Genomic DNA, 23,695 nt, shown 5'->3' with positions numbered 1-23,695 from the left:
ATAGTAACTCTAACACTGCACTCAAGCTCACAGTCCTCAGTGTCCGTCCACTTATCTCAGAGATGAACTAAGATAGATGGGATAAACACGATTACATATCCTCCCAGCCAATGACGAGTCACGTAGGGATATAAGGACTGAAGCCTAAAAATCCTTTGGATTATCCCCTAAACAACAACTAAATTATCCGTCATCCAACAAGGTAACAGTTCACGAGTGTTGAAGTGTGAGAGTAATGCAAAAAATAGATAGATAAATAGATAGATCTCAGATAACATAGTGTGGTAGCTCAGTTTGGTATAGTTATATTGTGAGATACTGTAGTCAAGGAATGTGCAGGCCTCGATTTAACTGTTTCACTGCACATGAGTCTGCCGTAAATGAATTTATAGTAGTTGCTTATAAGGCTCAATGCACCTGCTCCTACCCCCCAGCGCCACTTACCTCGAGGATGGAGGTGGCATAGACAGACAAAGAGACGGAGAGATAAAAAGGGGTAGTAAATGAGGCAGGCAGGGAGAGAGAGAGGGAGAGAGGGAGGAGAGAGAGGGAGGGAGGGAGGAGAGAGAGGGAGGGAGGGAGGAGACGGAGGGAGGGAGGGAGGAGAGAGAGAGAGAGAGAGACAAAAAGAGGTACCAAAGTAGCAAATAGAGAAGAGAGAGATAACAAATAAGACGACAGATAAAGACACACTGAGAGAAGCGGTGAAGAATCCCCTTAAAATTTCCAGTTAAAAAAAATTAGCATAACATGACAGAAATTCACAAAAACAAAACAAAAAAATATATACCTAATTTTACCCATTCCGGCCACAGCCAAGACTCGTGTGGTGCTCCTCTGAATATACAAGAGATAAGGGTGAGAGAACAGCACGTGTCAGACATTAAAGCCTGAACATTCCGTATATAATGTAATGTATTCATCACGTAAATACAGACAACCCTCACTGGCCCCCGTAACTGCTCTCACAATTATATAAATACGTCAACACATCATTTAAGCAGTAAATAAGAATAAGAAAAAAAATTGGGTGGTGGTAATATTTTTTTTTTTTTTACTTTAAAGTTCATTTCTAAGATTCAATTTCGATTTTTGTATCAAATATTTCAGAAGACATTTCCTTATCGCGTCTCTCCCGTTGCTCACTCGCCATCACTGTATCTTGAAATGTTTGTGATGTTATTTCAATTTATTACTATATATATATATCAAAGTACAGATATAACCCACATAAACATTATTAAATACCCACAAAATTAATTAGATTTGTGAAGCTCTACTGTATGCCTGTGTTCATACTTCATGTTGTTATTGCCTGATTTTATCATATTGGTCGGTGAGCTGTTTTTATGGCGTTTTCTTCCTAGTCATAAGTGCCGTTGAATAATAATAATAATGATGATGATGATGAAACGTAATGAAAAAATCTCACTCTTATTTTGTTTACGAATATGTACAGTAGAATTAGTACCAAAGCAGTAGGAATATTTTCATCATAATCACATCACTGAATATTGTCATCAAATCATTCTCTCATATATTTGTCTCTCCTCCCCAGTCAGTCGTCGTCAACGCCTCACTCCGGGATCAGCGTCGTCGTCTTCAGCCACTTAGAAGTCTGTCACCTGAGGAACACACGAGCATAACTCGAGGGAACGATTAGCACAACGAGGTGGTGAGTACAACCTTCTGACTCTGAATGTCTTAGTTTGTTGATGTTGATTGTCTTTAAAGGAAGCGTTTGTTGATGTTAAGAAACTCGAAATTGTTTTTAAAGGAAAATTTTGTTAATGGTAAGAAAGCCGACATTGTCTTAAAACAAGTGTGTGTTGTGTTAAGAGACCGAAATTATCTTAAAACAACGAGTTTGTTATGTTAACTCGAAATTATCTAAACAGGAGACGTGTTTGTTGGTGTTAAGAAAGTCGACAATTGTCTTTAAAACAAGCGTCTGGGAAAGAAACTCCCTGACCAAAACATCTTAAGATATGTAACTTTTAAAGCGGAGTGTTGGACAATTAGACTTTCAGCCCCCAAAAGTTTTCAACTCCCAAGATGTCTAAGGGGGAAATATCGAGGGGCCGAAGTCTGTCTGCTGCGGAGATGTCCGAGGGGGGAAAATACTGAGGGGCCGAAGTGTCTGTCTGCGGTGGAGATGGTCGCACATTCCAACCCGCGAACTACATACTACATATACTGGTGAAGGCTATAGTATGAGCGGCGGCTTAGTGTGTCCAATAATACTGTACTCGTCTGTTCCCTTCCCCCCACAACCCACACAACGATCACCACCCACCCCCTTCCCGAAAGACACGCACATAAACACGCATATCCTACCCACACCCACACACTGTTTGTAACTGGTGCGTCCCTCCTTGTTTCCCTCCCTACCCAACACCCCCACATTACACAACACTCCACTTTCAACAATATCAACACCCCACCTCTCTAAAACACCACACCACTTCAAAACACCACCCCACTCTAAAACACCACCCCACTTAAAAACAACACTACCTCTACTAAAATACCACTTACCTCCAACACCTCACCTCCAACAACAATAATAACATCTCTACCTCTATCAACACCCCCCACCTACAATAACAACAACACCTCTACCTCCAACAACAACAACACCCCACCCCAACAACAACAACAACACCCCACCTCCAACAACAACAACAACACCCCACCTCCAACAATAACAAAACATGATCCACCGGGAGAGAATTAACAGTGGCTGACTTGTGTTCTCTCCAAAATATCAGACTGTAAGAAATAAAGCGTCTTTTAGGTACAATTTCCCACTGGACAATTAAGCTTTGGACAGCTCCTCGCTCAGAAAATGAAAAGCAATACCTCCCCGCAGACGACTCGTTAAAGCTGTACTCTGGATTCAGTCTCTTTATTTGCTGGAATGTTGTGTGGATTTGTTCAGAAACATAGCATCATAAGGGGTAAGGTAGAGAGGCGTGGTGGTAATGGGTGGGGTGGTAGGGCGTGTGTGTGGGGTGGGTAGGGGCGTGGTGGGTGGGTGTAGGGCGTAGTGGTAATGGGTGGGGGTGGTAGGGCAGTGGTTGTGTGGTAGGCGTAATGGGGGTGGTAGGGCGGAGTGGGGGGGTGGTAGGGCGGTGGGTAATGGGGTGTGGGGTGGTAGGGCTAGTGGTTGGGGTGGTAGGGCGGTAGGGGGGGTAGGGGCGTGGTAATGGGTGGGGTGGTGGCAGGGGTAGTGGGGGGTGGGTAGGGGTGGGTAGGGGTGGGGTGGTAGGGCGTGATGGTAATGGGTGGGGGTGGTGGGCGTAGGGTTGGGGGGTAGGGCGTGGTAATGGTGGTGGGGGGTGGGTGGTGGGTGTGGGGTGGTAGGGCGTGGTTGGGTAGGGCGTGGTGGTAGTGGGTGGGGTGGTAGGCGTGGTGGAGTGGGGGTGGTAGGTGGTATGGGTGGGGTGGGTGGGGGTGGTGGGTGGGGGGGGGTGGTAGGGCGTGGTGGTAATGGTGGGGTAGAGGGCGGGTAGGGTGGGTGGTGGTGGGGCGGTGGGGGGTGTAGGGCGTGGTGGTTGGTGGTAATGGGGGGGTAGGGTGTGGTGGGGGTGGTGGTGGTGTGGTAGGGCGGTGGTAGTGGGGGGGTAGGGCGTGGTGGTATGGGTGGGTGGTGGTAGGGTGGGTGGAGGGTGGTGGTGTGGGTGGGTGGTGAGTGGGTAGTGGGGGGGTGGTGGCGTGGTGGTAATGGGTGGGGTGGTAGGGCGGTAGTGGGGGTGGGGCGTGGTGGTAATGGGTGGGATGGTGGTTGGGTGGGTAGGGCGGTGGTAATGGTGGGTGGTGAGGCGTGGTGGTATGGGTGGTGGTAGTGGGGGGTGGGTAGGGGTGGGCGTGGTGAATGGGTGGGTGGTAGGCGTGGTGGTAATGGGTGGGTAGGGTGGTGGTGGGGGGTGGTAGGGCGGTGGTACGGGTGGGGTGGTAGGGCATGGTGGTGGTAGTGGTGGGGTAGAAAGGTGGTGGTGGTGGTGGGTGGGGTGTGAGGGCGTGGTGTGGTAATGGGGGGGTGTAGGGCGTGGTGGTAGTGGGGGTAGGGCGGTGGTAATGGGTGGGGTGGTGGTAGGGCGGTGGTAATGGGTGGGTGGTAGTGGTGGTAATGAGTGGGTGGTAGGGCGTGGTGTGTGGGGGTAGGGCGTGGTGGTAATGGGTGGGTGGTAGGGCGTGGTAATGGGTGGGTGGTAGTGCGTGGTGTGGGTGGTAGTGCGGTGGTAAGGTAGGGTGGTAGGGCGTGGGGCGGTGGTAGACGATGGTAAAGGTATTGAATTGAATTGAAACAGTTTATTTAGTTAGAAAACACAGATACAGAGGATAATAATATCAATATTAACATGGCTGAGCCTAAGTTGAGAACTGGCTCTCTTTTAGGCATGGTGGTAGGGCGTGGTAGTAATGGGGGTAGGAGGGGTTAATACCTGGCCTATGGTGTTACAGTAAGTAAATCGTATATACAGAAATAAGGAGGATTTATTTTTGTGGTGGTTGCTAGTGTGTGTGTGTGTGTGTGTGTGTGCGTGTTCCTGCAATTTAAAATAATAATAACTACAACGCGTACGAAGACAACAAAAGTATACATATATATATAATTCTCTCCTTTCTGGCAGTTTTAAAATTATCGTAACTTCAACACACACACACACACACACACACATCACACACACACACTACTAATACAAAAGAAAGAATATATAGTATTTTCTACTCGTTTAGTCGTGAAAGTTAACAATGGTCTGAACTAAAATTGGTCACAAACTGTCGTGCAAAGTATTCCCACGCCCACTCATTAAACACTTCTTGCCGTCTTGTGTTCAGTCCCCCCTAACTTTCAACCTTATGGGCGGGCGGTGGGCGGCGGTGCAGGAGTTCATTACGGTTATGTAATATAAAAAAAAGGCTATCTCTCTAATATTTCGCAGGAAGGAGAGGAGAAGGGAAGGAGGAGAGGGTAGGGAAGAGTAGGGGAGGGGAGTGTGGGGGAAGGCGTAGGGGAGGGGAGTGTGGGGGAAGGAGTAGTGGGAGGGGTAAGGGGGATGTAAGGGAGGTGTAAGCCCCATGGGAAATTGATAGATGGGGGTAAAAGTTGTTTAGTTTGACTCTCGCTTACTAGGGTGAATTTCCAGCTTGAGAATAATTATCTACGGGAGTGAATTATCAAGGAGGGAACATTCTTTACATCTACGTGTTTTGGGGGTAATTATCTCCTAGGGAATTGCCATCTAGGGAGTTGTAGAGCATTAATAGGAGAACAATCAGGTTGGGATTCCTCTTGTGCGTTATTATCTAGCAGGGGAACCATCTAGCGAGGGAATGTGTAATTGCAGGACTGGTACTTTAATTTGTAGCTGGGGGAAGTGTAGAGCGGTAAAGAGCCAAGCCAACCGTACGTTGTCTCCTTATATAAACGAGGCTTAGTGTCCTTTATCCACAGTTCCACACAGGCCTATGGGACCCACTTGCAGATTTAATGTTTTTTTTGTTTTGTTTTATACTCACTGGGGATTTATTCTTTGAGGTGAAGTGTAGGGGAATAAATTTTATGAGAAATTATCAAGTGAAGATTCTGTGGTATTGCGTAGGGCTATAGTGCATTTGGCTATTATGCTAGTAGTCTGATGATGATACTACTAATTCTACTACTACTACTACTACATAATAATAATAATAATAATAATAATAATAATAATAATAATAATAATAATAATAATAATAACATAACTCCAAGCCTTATTAAAATACAAGAAAATGTTCAACACTCAGGGCTTTAATACACATCCAGACTCAATACTGAACGTAGCAGCAACAACATCAACCGCTACGTAATAAAAGCAGTGTCGCTTGATCTTCACTTTACCACACCATCAGCAGTATCATATGTTGCTGAAGAGAGGAAACCCCCTATATGCTTCCCTTAAGTCTCCACCCAGTCCAGCTGCTTCTGGGAGATAAGCAACAGACGGTATAATCGAGGCGCTGTGGAGAAAGATGGGAGAGGGGCGGCGGCGTGGTGTGGTGTGTGGTCTGGTCGAGGGGTGAGGATGTTGGTTGAGGTCTACACTCACTGGATGGCCATATTTAACATACAACAGTCCTATTTATATCCAGCCTGGTAGTCGGATACACACAAGCCTTACTGTTGCCAATATCCTGTATACACGGTGTTATATATGTACTGATTTAAGTAGAATGTTCACCCATACTGCGGTCAGTGGTATGTTCCCTCGAGGATATCATCAACGCCCATTACGTGTGTGTGTGTGTGTGTGTGTGTGACTCTCCAGGGCAGCCCGTCTCCAACTTACCCGATCGTCTGAGCTTCGGCCATCACACCTCCCACACGCAATTTCCTTAACACAGTTGTCGCCGTCCGTGTGGTGTGTGGTTTTGACCGCTCTCTAGCCCAGATCTAGATTCTCTTAAGATTCGCACGATGGCTGTTTCTCTTAACTGGAGATGTTAGAACGCACCTAACTGGATTACATGAACAAATGCACAAAAAGAACGTCCCCAAAAATATCTTGGAAAATACCCTGAGATCTTACATTAACTTGATACGTTCACTTAGCACCAGTTAAAGGGACAAAGTTTATATTAAGAATCCCTCCGTTAAGTGATGTTTAATGACTGCATCTAAGGAGTTGAAGTAGATTTTCATTTTAATTCTCAACTTATGGTCTTCACGTTTTATTTGTGTTTCTGCTTAAGTCAGCCATTCAGGTGTATTCTTACTTCTTCAGTTACGAGGACTGTCCATCTTTTGAAACTTAAGATAATCGAGACCCAAGAGGACACTCCTAGCATAGTGGACAGAGAACGAAGTCGTCTAGAAAGTTCACATTGATTCAGTATGAACATAAACACTACAACTATATAATGTACATTGATAGTACAGGTATACAAACAATGTGTGTGTAGATATTACGGGTATACAAGCAATTTATATAGATGATCGGGTATACAAACAATTTATATAGATAATACAGGTATACAAATAATGTATATAGATAGTCAGGTATACTAACAATATTAAACAGTAATTTGATTTAAAATATATATATATATATATATATATATATATATATATATATATATATATATATATATATATATATATATATATATATACCGTCATCGCTGTTAGTTTGGGTGAGGACAGTGTTTTAGTGTTTGAGTTTGCTTGAGTTTTCCGTGGTGACTGGACCACACGGCTGAAACTTTTTAAAAAGATTTCTCGTGTGTGTGTGTCTAGTGGGGGGAAATGACCAAGCTTATCCCTGGAATACTATATAATGGCGAGTTATTCAGGGTCTCACTTGTCGCTTATGTCAATAGGAACAAAAGACCTTCACTATTAACTCACCATCCCGCTTATGGTGAAAGAGGTTTACAGTATTCTTCCCCGGGTCACCATCACGTTAACGTCATGGTGACCGAGGTTTATTACTACCCTCCTCGTGATGTTTACACTTCCTGGGTCCTCATCACGCTCACGCTAATATCACGGTGACTGAACTTGATAATACCCCCTCCCCCATTTTTACATTCGACGGGAAACTTTCTTGGCCATTCACGTCCCTCTGTAATTCTTCCACGGATGTAGCTTAATTAAATGGTCTAACCTAACCAAACCAAACCTTATCTAACCTAACCAAAGCTAACCTAACCAACCTAATCTAACCTGATTTAACTTTAGCTGACTTTAACCTAGCCTGACCTAACTTCTCCTCGCCGATATTAGCCGTGTGGACCATCAGGACTCGGCCCCCAGCAGTTCTGATGGTGAGACTTGATTAGAACCGATTAGGAAAAGTCATTTGACCAGGACACTTCCTCCTCCCTGCCTCCTGTGACCTCTGACCTTCCTTGCATGCCTCCCTTCCCACCCACTCTTCCACACCCTTCTACTCCTCCACACCGTCCTACTCCTCCACACCCTTCTCCCTCCACATCCCTTTCCCTCCGTCTCTTATCGCACCTTCTACCCCTCTCCAAGCCCTTTCTCCTTCTACCACTCTCCTCCACTCCTTCACTACCCTCATACCCTCCCTCCTCTCACTCCACGACCCCTCACCTCCTACTCCTCCACATCCCCTCACTAATCCTTACTCCCTCCCCCTCACTACCCTCTCCTTCTCCCCTCACTACTCTCCACACCCCTCCACCATTTTACCCTCACTTCCTCCCACTCTACGTCCCCTACCCCCTCACCGACACCTCTTCTGCCCCCTCCCTCCCTCCCCCTCACTACCCTCTCCTTCTCCCCTCACTACTCTCCACCCTCCACCTTTACCCCTCCTTCCTCCCTCTGTCCCCTCCCCCCCTCACGACACCTCTTCTGCCCCCTCCCTCACTACCCCCCCACCTCCCCCTCACTACCCCCCCGGCCAGTAACTCATTCCTGTATCATTATTCCTCGTCATGTAATTATACCGACCCAATAAATTTGCCTTTGCCTCTTTGCTTGGCTACGTTCCCAGTCTTGATTCATGTATGAGTTGTCCTCACCTCTCGTAGTTACATTATCTGTCTGTCTGCCTGTCTGTGTGTCTATCTGTGTGTGTGTCTGTCTGTCTGTCTGTCTGTCTGTCTGTTTGTCTGTCACACCTTCCCAGAGAAAGGTCCTTTGGTGGTGACTGAAAATCGTAACTACATGTGCACCGTATTGGCCTGTGTACTGTACTATATGTGTGTATAGCTGTCTCACACATCATCTAACCTAACCTAACCTAACCTAACCTATTCTATTCACCCGCTTTGTTTTTATACACGTTATCTGCCCTCAACACTCAAGCGATCACCAGCCCTCAACACTCGAGCGATCACCAGCCCTCAACACTCAAGCGATCACCAGCCTTCAACACTCAAGCGATCACCAGCACCTCAACATTCAAGCGATCACCAGCACCCAACACTCAAGCGATCACCAGCCCTCAACTCTCAAGCGATCACCAGCCCTCAACTCTCAAGCGATCACCAGCCCTCAACTCTCAAGCGATCACCAGCACCTCAACACTCAAGCGATCATCAGTCATAGTCCTATATCCTTAAGAGATTCGTAAGCTATATATTATACGCTTTTTGACCCTAAGGTACAGAGAGCCTTGTTGTGATGGTTGAGTTCCTGTGTAATTTCGATACCGTCTTGGGCCTTCAGCGTAATGTAGACTCCTTAATTAAACCTCCGCCGTTGGATACGTTTTCACATCCTCCTCAATGCAGTTCAGTTCAGGTGGAAGAAGGTGGGGGAGAGGGTGGGGAGGGGGTTTGGCATTTGCATATGTATCATCGAGAAACCAGACCATGTACCGTGCTATCTTCTTCAGATTTTCATACCCCACAGTGATGCATTATCCGCCCTCCCCGACTCGACCCTCCCAGATCCTCCCCAGATCCTGATCACGAGACTCCCGCCGACCCGACCGACGAAGAACTTTTTCCTCGCGGCGTTCATCTTCTCGTTCCGGCAAATTTGACGTTCACTCTACGCCCTGTGATGTGTTGGTGTGTGGTGCTGCATCCTGGAAATGTGATTGGAATTTGTCATTTTTCTGCTACATACGATAAATATTTGTATTCTTGTCGCCTTCGCACACCTGTAACCATACCGATCTCCCAGAAGCACCGGTCTCCCACAAGCACCAGTCTCCCAAGCACCAGTCACCGGCACCAGTCTCCCAGAAGCACCGGTCTCCAGCACCAGTCTCCCACACCAGTCACCCAAGCCAGTCTCCCGCGGTCTCCCTCACGGTCTCCCAAACACCGGTCTCCCACAGCACGTCTCCGCACCGTCTCCCAGCACCGGTCTCCCACAAGCACCAGTCACCCAAGCACCAGTCTCCCACAAGCACCAATCTCCCACAAGCACCGGTCTCCCACAGCACCGGTCTCCTAGCACCAGTCTCCTGACACCAGTCTCCAAGCACCGGTCTCCCACAAGCACCAGTCTCCCTAGCACCAGTCTCCCACAAGCACCAGTCTCCTCACCAGTCTCCCAGCCCATCTCCCAAGAACCGTCTCCCTAGCACTGGTCTCTAACACCGGTCTCCCTAGCGTTCCACAAACACCGGTCTCCCACAAGCACCGGTCTCCCACAAGCACCAGTCTCCCAGAAACACCGGTCTCCAGCACAATTCCAAGCGGTCTCAACCGTCCCTGCTTGGTCTCCACAAGCACGGTCTCCCAAAGCACCGTCTCCACAAGCACCAGTCTCCCTGGCACCAGTCTCCCACAAGCACCAGTCTCCCACAAAGCACCATCTCCCACAAGAACCAGTCTCCACAGCACCAGTCTCCCAGGCCGGTCTCCCAGAAGACCGGTCTCCACTCGGTCTCCCAAGCACCAGTATCCCTCCCAGTCTCCCAGCACCGGTCTCCCAAAGCACCATCTTCCCACCGGTCTCCCTGGCTTCCGGTCTCCCCTCACACCAGTCTCCCACCAGCACCAGTCTCCCTGGCACCAGTCTCCCAGAACACCGGTCTCCCACATCAATCTCCTAGCACCGGTCTCCCACAAGCACCGGTTTCCTAACACCGGTCTCCACATTTCTCCCAGCACGAGACAACTGTGTTATGTTAGCTGTGCTCCGCCTCTCTGCAGCCACAAGGACATCAAGCCCACCCTCTGTTTAACCCACCTTCACCACCCACTGTTTGACCTCAGCCTTCACCACCCACTGTTTGATCAGCTTTTAACACCCACTGTTTAACTCGCCCTTCACCACCCACTGTTTTAATCCTTCCACCACCTTTACCCACTCACTGTTTTAATCCTTCCACCCTCCCTTCACCACCCACCCACTGTTTTAATCCTTCACCCTCCTTCACACCCACCCACTGTTTTAATCCTTCCACCTCCTTTCACCACCCACCCACTGTTTTAATCCTTCCACCTCCTTCACCACCCACCCACTGTTTAATCCCTTCCACCCTCCTTTCACCACCCACCCTGTTTAATCCTTCCACCCTCCTTTCACCACCCACCCACTGTTTTAATCCTTCCACCTCCTCCACCACCCACCCCTGTTTTAATCCCTTCCACCCTCCTTTCACCACCCACCCACTGTTTTAATCCCTTCACCCCTCCTTTCACCACCCACCCACTGTTTTAATCCTTCCACCCTCCCTTCACCACCCACCCACTGTTTTAATCCACCTTCCACAACCGCCCTCCCCACCCTACTCCCTCCTCCCCCCAGCCCTCCCTCCAACCCGCCTTCACCACCCACCACCCCACCCACCCACCCACTGTTTAACCCACCTTCCACCCCCTCTCACCGCTGGGAAGCTTTTGTTATGTCTGGTTAGTTATTATTGTTCACCACACGTGTATCCTCTTGTAGGTATGTACTCTTGTTCTTTTGTACTCTTGTAGTGCTTGTACTCTTGTGTTTTGTACTCTTGTGGTGTTTGTACTCTTGTGGCGTTTTTCGTACTCGTGTGATGTTATTTATGCACTCGTGTGGTGTATTTTGGTACTCTTCGGGTGTTACTTTGTACTCTTGTTCTTTTGTACTCATGTGGTGTCTGTACTCTTGTTTCTTTGTACTCTCCTGGTGTTCTTATGTACTCCTGTTCTGTTTGTACTCATTCTTATGTATTCTTGTGTTCTTTTGTTTCTCTTGGGTGTTCTTTTTTTTCACCTTATAGTTCCCTTTCACTTTTAATATATTTTCCTGGAAGTTTAGTTATAATCTCAACCATCATAACACCTGTCATTCTATCTCACTTTCTCTTTGTTTCTCCTTTCTTACTCTCTCCTTTCTCACTCTCTCCTTGCCTCTCTCCTTTCTCACCCCCCTCTCTCCTTTCTTACTCTCTCCTTTCTCTCCCCTCCTTTCTCCTCTCTCCTTTCTCCACTCTCTCCTTGCTTACTCTCTCCTTTCTCCTCTCTCCTTTCTTACTCTCTCCTTTCTCCTCTCTCCTTGCTTACTCTTTCCTTTGCCTCTCTCCTTTCTCCTCCTCCTTTCTCTCTCTCCTTTCTCCTCCTCCTTTTCTCTCTCTCCTTGCTTACTCTTTCTTTTCTCACTCTCTCCTTTTCTCCTCTCTCCTTTCTCCTCCTCCTTTTCTCCTCTCTCCTTGCCTCTTTCTTTTCTCACTCTCTCCTTCCTCTCTCCTTTCTCCACTCTCTCTCCTTGCTTACTCTTTCTTTTCTCTCTCTTTCCTTTCTCTCTCTCTCCTTTCTCTCTCTCCTTTTCTCTCTCTCCTTTCTCATTCTCTCCTTTCTCCTCTCTCCTTTCTCTCCTCACCTTGACATTGGGTTCTTTTGTGGTGTATATATACAGCAGAGAGAGAGAGAGAAGAGAAGAGTAACCACACACACACACACACACACACACACACACCTTTCATTACTTTGCTGTTAATAAAAGCTTGGTAGTGTGACTGCCTTTCCAGAAATGGTGATATTTCAATTTTTTCTCTCTCTCTCTCTCTCTCTCTCTTCTCTCTCTCTCCTCCCTCCCTCCTCCTCCTCTCTCCTCCTCCTCCCTCCTTTCTCCTCCCTCCTTTCTCCCTCCTCCCTTTCTCCCTCCTCCCTCCCTCCCTTTTCTCCCTCCTCCCTCCTCCCTCCTTCCTCCTCCTTTCTCCCTCTTTTTTTTTTTTTTTTTTTTTTTTTTTTTTTTTTTCCCTCTCTCTTCTCTCTCCCTCCCTCCTTTCTCTCCTCTCTCTCTCTCTCTCTCTCTCTCCGCTCATAGTCCCTCCGTCCCTCCCTCTCTCTCCCTCCTTCCCTCCTTCCCCCTTCCCTCTTCCCCTCTTCCCTCCTTCCCTCTTCCCTCCTTCCTCTTCTCTTCCCTCCTTCCCTCTTCCTCCTTCCCTCTTCCTCTTCCCTCCTCCTCTTTCTCTCTCCATCCCTGCTATGTTTATTGTATATTTGTTGTCATCAGCTCATCAGTTTTAGGAGCTTCATCATCCTTCTCTATTGCGTTATGGGTCCGTCTGTTTGTCTGTCCGTCCACCTGTCTGTCCATCCTGTCTGTCGTCCACCTGTCTGTCCATCCACCTGTCTGTCCGTCCACCTGTCCGTCCGTCCACCTGTCTGTCCGTCCACCTGTCCGTCCGTCAATTCGTCCGTCTATATGTGAATCTTTATCTTCGTTGGGGTACCTGGATACGTTTTCATCTCTGGGGCAAAACATAAATATCGATCCATTTTATCTGTAAACGTCTTACTTAACATGTAATCAGAGTCTTTGTTCTTTTTAAGGTCCACAACTAAAAGGTCAAGATCACACGATTGAAGAGTTAGTGTCTGGTTTATAATTATTGACTTGTTGATTTAAAGAAGGTGTGTATAGTCCTGAAGTAATGCTCTTTTGTTTTTCACGCCAATACCTCTCATGACGTCATTACTATGGACTAAACGGCAGGAAAATACAACAGTCATGCACCCTTCGCTGAGTCACTACTACGGCAGGTGTTGGCCATGACAGTCAATCAATGGAACTCTAAAGTTACCTTATTCATCTGTAATACACCCGCAAAGGTCATTCAAGGTCAAATTTAGGTCATTTTTAAACCCATCAGGATCATTCATGCCCTTTGAGGAGGATCATCTTTCAGTTCAAGTTTACACGAATACACTTGATTAAAGGGATCACCTGAAAATTAGACATCCCAGCTTAATTCACCTGGTGATTAAACATCCTACCGTTACCTGGGGTGGTTAGGTTAGGTTTGGTTAGGTTAGGTTTGGTTTGGTTGGATTAGGTTAGGTTTGGTTTGGTTTGGTTTGGTTTGGTTTGGTTAGGTGGAGTTGGGTTAGGTTGGGTTTTGGTTGGATTAGGTTGGGTTAGGTTTGGTTAGCATTAGGTTAAATTATCGAGAAAGAAAGAGACAAAGGGGGAAGAAGGGTGGATTGAGAAGAAGAAAGAGGAGGACGAGAATGATGAAGGAGAGAAGGGCGGGAGAGAAAGATGAGGAAAGAAGAGAGAGAGAGAGAGAGAGAGAGAGAGAGAGAGAGAAGGGCAGGTGTCTAATCTTCACGTGACCCAATAATTAAAACAACCAAAGATCATATACGAATACATTGGTCATCCTGCCTCTGACTAGTCTCTGGGGAGGCGAGAGGAAGAATATACTGGTCTGACCATCACCAGATTTAGACATAATTTATCCAGATTTTATTCAGATAGGAAACAAATATTCACAGTAGGGGACGAGGAAGAGTGACCACCAGCCTATCATACAAGCCATTCAGCCATACAGCCATACAGCCATTAGCCATTCAGCCATCAGCCATTCAGCCTACAGCCATTCAGCCATACAAGCCATACAGCCATGCTTCAGCCATACAGCCATACAGCCATTCAGCCATTCAGCCATACAAGCCATACAGCCATACAGCCATTCAGCCATACAGTTGTGTGGTGCCGCCATTCAGCCCCATCAGCCATGCAGCCATTCAGCCATTCTCTACACTTGATGGGTTTCCTCAACAGATACTAAATAAACAGTGAATTAATTTTGGTTTTTACATTGTTTTTTTTTCATTTACATTTTATTCAGCGTCATGGGGTTGAAAAAAAAGATAAAAATATATACCGTTGTTTTAAGGATGTAAATGTCGTTTTGATCTGTAAATGCTCTAGTGTTCGTATGTTAACTTGTGACCTTTGGCCCCCCTGTGTCGCCCTCCCTGTTTTACACTGTACCATTGTGTTAACCCTCAGGCAGTTTTCATAAGGGGGTATTATTGTCACCATGTGTGTCTGTCTGTCTGTGGCTGTGTGCGTATGTTTGTCTATCTTCTGTGTGTGTGTGTGTGTGTGTGTGTGTGTGTGTGTGTGTGTGGAAGCTGTCCAGTATCACGTCAACACAAGTTTTACAGTAGTGGAGAAATTGATTTACAACTTGAGATAATCATTCATATTACTCAGAGACGCAAATGTGCTTCTTCTTTCTTAGGGGGTCATGGGGTCAAAGTCCGGGTCACGGGGTCAATATCGAGGTCAGTGGGTAAAGGTCAGGGGTCATGGGGTCAAAGTCTAGGTCACGGATTCAACATTGAGGTCACGGATTCAAGATCGTGGTCACGGTTTCAAGATCGGGGTCAAGGTCAGGGGTCACGGGGTCAAGTTCGGGGTCACTGTAGCCTTAAAGTAATCGTGGAATCTTTAGTGATGGCCTCTGCTATTTTAATGACAATGTTTTTTATGCGTATCTTGATTATCGTCATCGTTAAGTGATATTGTTTGACTTAATATAATTAGGTTAGGTGACATTTTTTTGACTTCGTATACTTAGACCGTGGAACTGGTTATTATACTCTCTCTCTCTCTCTCTCTCTCTCTCTCTCTCTCTCTCCTCTCTCTTTTTCTTTCTTTCTTTCTTTTCTTTCTTTCTTTCTTTCTTTCTTTTCTTTCTTTCTTTCTCTCTCTCTCTCTCTCTCTCTCTCTCTCTCTCTCTCTCTCTCTCTCCTTTTCACTTTTCGCTCATTCACTTTCTTTCTGCTTGATCTCACTATCCTTATTCTTTCTCATTCCTTACTCCTTCTCTTTATTCACTCTTTTAACGCTCTTACTATTCACTCTCACTTTCTACACTTTCTCTTCACTCACTTTCTTCACTTTTTTCCCTTCACTCTCTACTGACTCACTCTCTACACTCACTTTCTTCATTCACTTCAAGCATTTCTTTACGCTTCTCTCACTTCCTTCCCTCTCTACACTCACTTTCTTCCCTCTCTACACTCACTTTCTTCCCTCTCTACACTCACTTCCCCCTCTCTACTCACTTTCTTCACTTTCTACACTTTCTTCTTCCCCTCTCTGCCTCACTTCCTTCACTCTCTACACTCACTTCCTTCCCTCTCTTCCTCACTTCCTTCCCTCTCTACCTCTCTTCCTTCCCTCTCTACATCACTTCCTTCCCTCTCACTCCTTCCTTCCCTCTCTACACTCTCTTCCTTCCCTCTCTACCTCCTTTCTTCCCTCTCTACACTCACTTCCTTCCTCTCTACACTCACTTCTTCCCTCTCTACACTCACTTTCTTCCCTCTCTACACTCCTTCCTTCCTCTCTACACTCACTTCCTTCCTCTCTACACTCTCTTCTTCCCCTCTCTACCTCACTTCCTTCCCTCTCTACACTCTCTTCCTTCCCTCTCTCACTCACTTCCTTCCCTCTCTCACTTCCTTCCCTCTCTACCTCAATTCTTCCCTCTCTACCTCTCTTCCTTCCCTCTCTACACTCCCTCTTCCTTCCCTCTCTACCTCTCTTCCTTCCCTCTCTACACTCCACTTCCTTCCCTCTCTACCTCACTTCCTTCCCTCTCTACACTCTCTTCCTTCCCCTCTCTACACTCTCTTCCTTCCCTCTCTCTCTCTTCCTTCCTCTCTCCTCTCTTCCTTCCCTCTCTACACTCACTTCCTTCCTCTCTACCTCCTTCCTTCCCTCTCTACACTCTTCCTTCCCCTCTCTACACTCTCTTCCTTCCCCTCTCTACACTCTCTTCCTTCCCTCTCTCCCTCACTTCCTTCCCTCTCCCACTCACTTCCTTCCCTCTCTACACTCACTTCCTTCCCTCTCTGCCTCACTTCCTTCCCTCTCTACACTCTCTTCCTTCCCTCTCTACACTCTCTTCCTTCCCTCTCTACACTCTCTTCCTTCCCTCTCTACACTCTCTTCCTTCCCCTCTCTACCTCACTTCTTCCCTCTCTACCTCCTTCCTTCCCTCTCTACCTCTCTTCCTTCCCTCTCTCCCCTCTCTTCCTTCCCTCTCCACTCTCTTCCTTCCCTCTCTCTGCCTCTTCCTTCCCTCTCCTCTTCCTTCCTCTCTACCTCACTTCCTTCCCTCTCTGCCTCACTTCCTTCCCTCTCTACCTCAATTTCTTCCCCTCTACACTCTCTTCCTTCCCTCTCTACCTCTCTTCCTTCCCTCTCTACACTCACTTCCTTCCCTCTCTTCCCTCACTTCCTTCCCTCTCTGTCATTGTCTTCTCACTTCTCTCATTTCTTCATATTTTCCTCTGCTTCCCGTCTCATATTCATGAAATTTACTTAATTTCTTCAATTGTCCCTGTTCCATGTCTTTCTTATTTTCCACTTAGTCTTCCCCACTTGTCTTCCTCACCTTGTCTTCCCTCCTCATCTTCCCCTTGTCTTGCCCTCCTTGTCTTCTCTCTTGTTTCCTCCTTGTTCTTCCCTGCCTTCTCTTCCCTCGCCTTCTCTTGCTTTTTCATCTACTTTATGTATCTTGCCCTCCTTGTCTTCCCCTTGTCTTCCCCGCCTTGTCTTCCCCTCCTTCTTCCCCACTTCTTGTCTTCCCCTCCTTGTCTTCCTCGCCTTGTCTTCCTCCTTTTCTTCCTCGCCTCTGATCTTCCTCGCCTTGTCTTCCCCGCCTCGTCTTCCTGTATCTTCCCGTCTTGTCTTCCCCTTCTTGTCTTCCCACCTCGTCTTCCACCTCGTCTTCCTCGCCTTGTCTTCCCCGTCTTGTCTTCCCCGCCTTGTCTTCCCCGCCTCGTCTTCCCCCACCTTGTCTTCCCCTCTTTGTTCTCCCCTGTCTTTTGTTTATGTTTTTATTTCCCGCCTTGTCTTTGCTTCTTTGTCTTCCGTCTTTCTTCCCATCTTGTCTTACCGTCTTGTCTTCCCATCTTGTCTTCCATCTTGTCTTCCCCACCTTGTCTTGCCTTCTCGTCTTCCCGCCTTGTCTTCCCCTTCTTGTCTTCCCACCTTGTCTTCCCCGTCTTGTCTTCCCGCCTTCTGCTTCCCCACTTGGCTTCCCCGTCTTCTTCCCCATCTTGTCTTCCCCGTCTTGTCTTCCCCGTCTTGTCTTCCCCCTTGTCTTCCCGCCTCGTCTTCCCCGTCTTGTCTTCCTGCCTTGTCTTACTCTTGTCTTGCCTTGTTTCCTGTCTTCCCGTCTTGTCTTCCCCCTTTGTCTTGCCTTCCATTGTCTTCCCCGCCTTGTCTTGTCTTTGCGTCAATCCTCTTTCTTTCCTTGTTTTAATTTCACTTACTTTCATCTACGTCTCTAAGTTTTCTTTTGTCACTTTCTCTCCTCCTCCTCCTCTTCCCTCCATTGTTTATCATCTCGTCTCTTATTATTTTCATCTGTTTATGTAACCAACTTTTATCCCATCTCCTTCATCCACCCTTTTATCTTATTTTTTTTTAATGTGTATTCCTTCCTTCCTTTCCTCACCTTCCTTCTTTCATTTCCTTCCCCCTTCTTCCCTTTCCTTTCCTCCCCTGCCTTCCTTCATTTCTTATTCCTTCTTTCATTCCTTCCTCTCCATCCTTTCTGCATTTCCTCTCCTTCTTTCCTTTCAGGTTCATATTTCCTTCATTTTCCCTTTCTATGTTTCTCCTTTACCTTCCCTCCTTCCCCCACCTATCCTCCCCTCCTCCCCTATCCTCTCCCCCGTACCTCCTCCCTCCTCCCATCCTCCCCCTCCCCCCTGTCCTCCCCTCCCTACCTCCCCTCCCCCTCCACCCCCTTTGTCAGGTTATATACTTTTGTTAATGCATTTGTCTTCCTACTACTTTTTATTACTTCTAGTGTTGTTTCTTCATGTCCTTCACACTGTTCCTCTTATCATCCCACACACTGTTCCTCTTATCATCCCACACCCTGTTCTTCCTCTTATCTCCACACACTGTCTATCATCCCCACACTGTTCTCCTTATCATCTCCCCACCTGTTCTCTTATCATCCACTGTTCCTCTTATCATCCCTGTTCCTCTTATCATCCCACACACTGTTCTCTTATCATCCCACACACTGTTCCTCTTGTCATCCCACACTTATTTCCTCTTATCATCCCACACACTGTTCCTCTTATCATCCCACACACATGTTCCTCTTATCATCCCACACACTGTTCTCTTATCATCCACACACTCTTCCTTATCATCCCACACACTGTTCCTCTTATCATCCCACACACCTGTTCCTCTTATCATCCCCACACTGTTCCTCTTATCATCCCACACACCTGTTCCTCTTATCATCCCACACACTGTTCTTCTATCATCCCACACTTTCCTCTTATCATCCCACACACACTGTTTCTCTTATCATCCCACCTGTTCCTCTTATCATCCCACACACACTGTTCCTCTTCATCCCACACCTGTTCCTCTTATCATCCCACACACTGTTCCTCTTATCATCCCACACACTGTTCCTCTTATCATCCCACACACTGTTCCTCTTATCATCCCTCATTCCTCTTATCATCCCTACACACACTGTTCTCTTATCATCCCACACACTGTTCCTCTTATCATCCCACACACACTGTTCCTCTTATCATCCCACACACCTGTTCTCTATCATCCCACACACTGTTCTCTTATCATCCCACACACACTGTTCTCTTATCATCCCACACTGTTCCTCTTATCATCCCTTTCTTTCTCCCACTGTTCTTCTCCACACCTGTTCTCTTATCATCCCTGTTCCTCTATCATCCTACACACACTGTTCTCTTATCATCCCACACACTGTTCCTCTTATCATCCCACACACTGTTCCTTTTATCATCCACTGTTCTCTTTCATCCCACACTGTTCCTCTTATCATCCCACACATTCTCTTTCATCCCCACATTCCTCTTTCATCCCCACCTGTTCCTCTTATCATCCCACACACTGTTCTCTTATCATCCACACTGTTCCTCTTATCATCCCACTGTTCCTCTTATCATCCCACACTTTTCCTCTCATAAACTATCTGCTTTAGGTTCCCATTTTCTAGTATTTAATGTTCTACCATACAGACAATTTTTTCCTCCTTACCTCTTCTCTCTTCCCTCCCTCTTCTCTCTCCCCTCCCTCTTCTCTTCTCTCCTCCCTTCTTCTCTCCTCCCTCTTCTCTTCTCTCCCCTCCTCTTCTCTCCTCCTCTTCTCTTCTCTCCTCCTCCCCTCTTCTCTCCCTCCCTCTCTCTCCTCCTCACCTCATAGACTCTCACCTGTTCAACATTTTGCGTCTCATTGTTCCAAGTTATTGTTATGTGTTCGTCTATGACCTCCCCTCCACCCCACCCCCCCCCCCTTCACCTGTGTGCAAGCCTCCAGGTAATCTCATTATCTTGTTTATCGGTCCATGTTTTGGGCTCTCCCCCTCCCTCCCTGCCAGCCTGTGTTTCATGTTGTTGTCAACCCGTAACATACCTCCAAGCCTCGTTCATCCGAGCCATCATGCATAGGTATCATCCAATTTGTCGTTGGCATAAAGAACAACAAAGAGTGGTGTGTAATATCCATAAGCAATTCACCAGACGAAAGATAATAGGTTATTGTCTTTTTCATTTCACTCCCGGGTCGTTTCCTCTCTCTCTCTCTTTCTCTCTCTCTCTCTCTCTCTCTCTCTCTCTCTCTCTCTCTCTCTCTCTTTATTTACCTCCCAAGTTGCCTCCATCACGAGGTATTCCTCCCTCCTAAAAAAAAAAAAAATATATCGTTGAGTCTTGTCATAACAGTCAACTCATCAACCACGGGGTCATAATACAATTAACCTTTAGTTATATCCAGTAAATCCTACACTTAGAATGAACGGGTTTAACAAATTGACAGCGTGAGAAACATGGTGTGTGTGTGTGTTGTGTGTGTGTGTGTGTGTGTGTGTGTGTGTGTGTGTGTGTGTGTGTGTGTGTGTGTGTGTGTGTGTTCCCCCACTGTGCACTACTCTCACATACATCTTCCTCCTAGGACCTCCTGCGTGTAGTTGGTCCTGACCCCATTGTTCAATTACCATCCCAGTGTTTTTCTCTTCCTCACCCATGCCCAGCCAGACCCCCTCCCCCCCCACACACACACACACCATTACCACTCTAACAAAACAACACTTCTCAGTCACATCATTTACATTATTTTCAGGACACTCACACGTCACAAATTTGTAGCTTTTTATACAGCAACAAAACATATAAACATTATACTATACAAAAATGTACCTTACAATACTCTTGTGTCCATCACCTCGTCATTAAGCAAAAGTACCACTCGGGTATTATTTTCAAAAAGTAACCCCTTAATTTTTATCGCTCTAGTTTTCTATTTGGTCTTTCCCTCCTCCTCTACCTGTTTGCTCACTACCCACGGTATAGTAATATTTGGTCCATCTTCGTTGCCAGTGAATTTAGAATGAGGTCTTCCATAATTTGACGGTACGGGGAGGGGACAGGGAGAGAGGGGGGTTATATTCAACACAGCCTCACCGACCATACCAAAATACTCTGGGGTAATACACCATTGTAGTATTTTCTGTATTTTTTGTTTTATTTACTTTTTATTACTTCTGATTGACAATGGCTACAGGGGTTCGGAAGGACGCCGTGGCCAAGGCTCTAGGGCGACACCTTGTGTATATGTCTTATGTATACATTCATAAGTCCACATGTTTATATTCATGTATACTTATGAAGGTGTTGCGTGTGCGTGAAGGTGCTGAGAAATATTTAATTTCCTGTACCTTGAAGTTTATTCAAAGGAAAATGTAAAGAGAAAGCTATTGTGTATGTAATTAAGTCTGTATGTATATTAATGTCTGTGTGTGTTAATGTCTGTCTGTGTGTGTTAATGTCTGTATGTATGTAATTGTGTCTGTATGTAAATATGTGCGTTAATGTTTGCATGTGTAATGTGTATGTGATTGTTTTTAAATATATGTATGTATGAGTTAATGTCTGGAAATAGTGGAAATATATATATATATATATATATATATATATATATATATATATATATATATATATATATATATATATATATATATATATATATATATGTACACATACACAATGTACGAGTATGTATGTATGTATGTATAGTGTTTAAATCCGTACATGCATGAGTGTACGCGTCTCCAACTGTGTGCGTGTGTTTATTATATATATTTGAAAGGAAGGACACACACACACACACACACGCACACACACTCCCCTAACCTCCACCATAACCCAATTTCCAGCCCTTGTACACGGCTCTCCCAACCATACTCACCCATTGCCCTCTCCTGTCGGCCAGCCTCGTGTCTCCCTCTCGGCATCACAACATCACGCTCCACTCTATCGCCAGAACACATAAATACCGCAGTACCGCCTCTCTCTCGTTTTCTCTGTCTGTCTATCTTATTTCTCTCTATCTGTCTCTTATGTCCTTTCTAATCGACAGGTCAGTTTGGCTGCTGTCTGTCGTGGCGGGGGGTTTCCGTCTGGATGTTAGTTTCACCGCTGCTTCCTTCCCGCTGTCGTGGATTCCGTCGATCGCGTCGTGTTTCTCGGTGTTGACGTGTCGCAGCGGCCGGCGTCGTTGACTGAGGGGGTCACCGGGTTTAATCTTCCGTCGTTTCGGAGTCTGGTCGTCGCTCCCTCTGTCGTCGTTGCTTATCGTTGCTTATCGTTGTCCGTCAGAGCCTCGTGACACTAACGACGTCCATTCAGAGACAGTAGGCGAGGAGGGTTCCAGCTGCGTGTTGTCTCGCTGCTGTCTGTCGTGATTGTCTCGTGGGATGCTGTCTGCGAGGGTGAGTGAGTGTGTGTGTGTGTGTCAGCCAGCCGTCACTGTCCACTCCTCCCCAGGGTGATGGCACATACAAAACTTTTCCCTTTTGTATTGATTTATGGATTGACGAGAATCTTTACTGTCTCTTCCAACCATTTAATGTTGAGTTAAGTTGTTTCAATTTACTTTTATGGGTTTTGTAAGTATCGCCTCTGGCTATTTAATGTTTTTATGAGCGTTTAAGTTGTATCCCCAGTGGTTTACGATCCTCCTGGAGTGTGGGTTTACGCAGCCTCGATCATTTACAGGTCAATCAATCTCCTTTAGATTTATTATTTCTTTCTGTATTAAGTTCTCAACGCGGAGGCATCTGAACTAAATTCCCGACAGTCTATTTCCTCCTTGCATCGCATGTTGCATCTTGATGGTGGCAATAACAGTGCAGGCGCCTCCAGCTGCTTAATATTCAACTAGTCTATAAAATAACTGCGCGTGTTTCCTGCCAGTATAATGTAACCAGTTTTATGCCTCTTTCATACTTCACACTCTAATAACTTTTCTTCTCATGCTTCTTCAACTTGTATATTTGCATTACTGATTATTTTTCTTCCTCTCTTATGTTGTTTACGTATTTTTCATCTTTGCTGATGTTCTTTATCTAATAAAACTCGAATGCATAAAGTTTGTCTTTCAGAAAAAAATTATTAAAAGTTAATGCATCATGGAATCATTAAATTACTTATGTAGAAATTATTTTAAGTCGAGCACTACAGAACAATCTTATTTTATAAAGTTTTGTGTACGTCCCTCGGAGCACAATAGTCCATAACGTAATGTAGCTTCCGGAAGTGCTAGAACCAAACTTTGAAAAAGCTGGAGGGAAACTGACGTGAGGGGGAAATTGAGACCTCACGCACGCACCCAGAGAGAAGTTATCGTACCCTAGCGTCCTTGGTCTCGCTGCCTGGCGCACGATACGTTTTAATGGGGCTCAATGAATACCACAGCGAGGAGTCATTGGCCGGCCTTGGCAGACGAGTTACGTATTATTGATTTTTTCTCCACGAGGCAGCAATCAATAAGATAATACGACCAGAGAGTGAGATGAACGGTAGCTTGGGGAGATCGATGGCGCGGTGTACAAGAATCACTTGGGATAGCAATAGACCTTACAAATTGCCCGCGCTAAACGTTCTAATTGTCGGGATCCGAATGTGTCGTCCATTA

General features: G+C 46.2%; 1 protein-coding gene across 1 annotated transcript in view; it reads right to left on the bottom strand.

Moving 5' to 3' along the window:
* Positions 1–23,329, bottom strand: part of LOC121877366 — a 28,545-nt gene extending 5,216 nt beyond the window's left edge. The window contains exon 1 of the mRNA XM_042383093.1: positions 21,968–23,329. The gene's annotated coding sequence lies outside the window, so the exon portion shown is untranslated. The remainder of the gene's footprint in view (positions 1–21,967) is intronic.
* Positions 23,330–23,695: the final 366 nt, after the last annotated feature.

This window comes from Homarus americanus, unplaced genomic scaffold (genome assembly GCF_018991925.1).
Source record: "Homarus americanus isolate GMGI-L3 unplaced genomic scaffold, GMGI_Hamer_2.0 scaffold367, whole genome shotgun sequence".
Taxonomy (NCBI): Eukaryota; Metazoa; Arthropoda; class Malacostraca; order Decapoda; family Nephropidae; genus Homarus; species Homarus americanus.
This window is presented reverse-complemented; position numbering and strand designations above follow the sequence as displayed.